Source organism: Micromesistius poutassou (assembly GCF_964030765.1).
Source record: "Micromesistius poutassou genome assembly, chromosome: 22".
Taxonomy (NCBI): Eukaryota; Metazoa; Chordata; class Actinopteri; order Gadiformes; family Gadidae; genus Micromesistius; species Micromesistius poutassou.
This window is the reverse complement of record NC_140292.1, coordinates 13954432-13956931: the sequence shown is the minus strand read 5'-3', so window position 1 is coordinate 13956931 and position 2500 is coordinate 13954432.

The window sequence follows — 2500 nt, the reverse complement described above, 5'->3', positions numbered from 1 at the left end:
TCCACGGCCAACAGTGATGAGTGCGTAACCCTAACCCTAACCCTAACCCTAACCCTAACCCTAACCCTAAATGCACACGCGGGAGCGCTTTCCCCGGGCGTCAGATATCGCCGTGGAGGGATGACAAACCCCCTGCGGCGAATGAAGACGCACAAGGACACCCTTTGCATCAGCAGTTAACGCCGAAAGCCCCTGGCGTCGATTTTTGACGAACTGGGAATGAGACTGCGTTGGTTGCATCATAAGAACCTTAGGAACAAATGCCAAAACAGGAAAACAAGCACAATAAGACAAATGTGTTTCGTTAAATTTATTTACAAATCACTTCTCCAAAGGCACCATAGAAATCCTAAATGTCATTAAAACAAAGATAGTTTGAGAGAATGCTACAAACATTAGTTACAAACATTAGCTCTTATTCAGACATGACTTCTTGATCATTTGAGTACAAATATCAAAAGGGAAGAGATATGCTTATGTAAGCGACCAGTTTCAATATAATTGTTACATGTTGTATATTGTAAATGATTTTTATTTGACTTTTTATTTTTGTCGATTTTTTTTAACAATATTTTTCGTGTTCTCATAAAGATGGCACTTCTTTGAAATCAGACTGACTAAAGTAACCATTATATTTAAAGTAGAATGAATAAATATTAGACATGACGGCCATGGATAGAATGTTATATCATTAGAGTTTAATAAAGAAAAACAATGGATAACTTGGATGCAGGGTTAGAGGGCTAACACAAGTAGCATTAAAGTTGAATAAAGTAAAGGTAAACCACATTGATAACTTGGTTGCAGGGTTAGAGGGCAGTTGAACGCATTAACACACTCCGTCTTTTGTAATGCTCGTCAATGATGGAATATTCTTTTCCAACAGTATTTATTTATTTTTTCATCATGTCCTGCGAATCAAGTGTTTCCTGTATGCTTTATGGAATAAAAGTGTTAGTTGATCTCATTTAATATCTTGTGTGTCATGCTTCTGTTAAAGACATATGCATGAATCCCATTAGAAATTGTGTACATAAATGCATTCAAATAAGCCCTCTTCACCCCACTGTGCATACATATAATGGTTCAGTCCATGCACACAAATGCAAATCAAAACCAGGCTAAAACATCACAGGAGTATGAAATAATGAATGGAATAAATCCTGATTAATATGGAAGCTGAGGCTAGGTTAGGTCTTGCTCATTGAGGTGCCAATCAAGGACAGTGTGTGTGTGTGTGTGTTTGTGTGTGTGTATGTGTGTGTGTGTGTGTGTGTGTGTGTGTGTGTGTGTGTGTGTGTGTGTGTGTGTGTGTGTGTGTGTGCGTGTGCGTGTGTGCGTGTGTGCATGTGTGTGTGTGTGCGTGTGCGTGTGTGTGTGTGTGTGTGTGTGTGTGTGTGTGTGTGTGTGTGTGTGTGTGTGTGTGTGTGTGTTTGTGTGTGAATGGCAAGGATGAATCCTTGAGACTAATCAAGTTGACATGTTAAATAGAGATGCAATCAGAACATATTTGTGTTTTTCGTACAATATATGATCATGTGTCATGTGACACTTGAACTACAATATTCAACAAATAAAAATATTTTGGATCATCCACTTGCCAATTCCAGATACTCAACCTAAGGAGATAAGAAGCGACATGCTACCTTGTTCCAAAAAGCTATTCTTATGGTCACTTCAAAGCAATATCCATCCCATCGACTGTAGTCCGAGGTACATGGTCTGTCACACCATGAATCACACAAGGCATCGTGCACTTTATAATGGTTTTCCTCTAAGGAGCTACTCCGTCTTTATCTCATACTGTCAGGTGACCTCTGGGTTCAGCTGAAGAATGACGTAACCGCAAGCAGATTGTGAAGCCCCCCGCCTCACAGAGTTCACCCCCTCCCCGCTCTGGATCATTCTTCAGGATTAGTGCTATCAATTTGGTCAATAGCAGAATAAATGCAGAAGTGGTCCACTGGTTTATTGTCCAGTGTTCAAACTCTAATGAAACAAAGGATGAGAGACAATAAAAGGACACATCTCCATCACGCCCACAACCTTACTGTGGTTCCCAGAGACCCTGACTGGTGTATTCTCTGTGTCATCTGCTCTCCTATAACCCCCCCTCCCCCCCCCCCCCCCCCCCCCACCGCCTGTCACTCTCTCAGCCTCTCGACCTCCACCCCTCTATCCCTCTCCCCCCGAATCGCCCACTACCCCAATATCCCTTTCCCTGCACCCCCTGCTCTTTCACAATATTCCATTCCCCCCCCCCCCCCCCCCCTTTGATGTGAGTGTTGTGACCCCTGTGTACCAGATGCCCCTTGGCTCCCCAGCCTTATCCATACTCCACCAACCCCCCCCCCCCCCACCCCCCCCCCACCACAAGCTAGCAAGCTAGCAAGAAAGGGCCGGTCATTAGCCTTAATCCCCCTGATACTGCTTAAACACATGATGTATGTATCTGGACCTGGGGCTGGGGGGACGCCCACCTACCCCCAGCTCCACCACC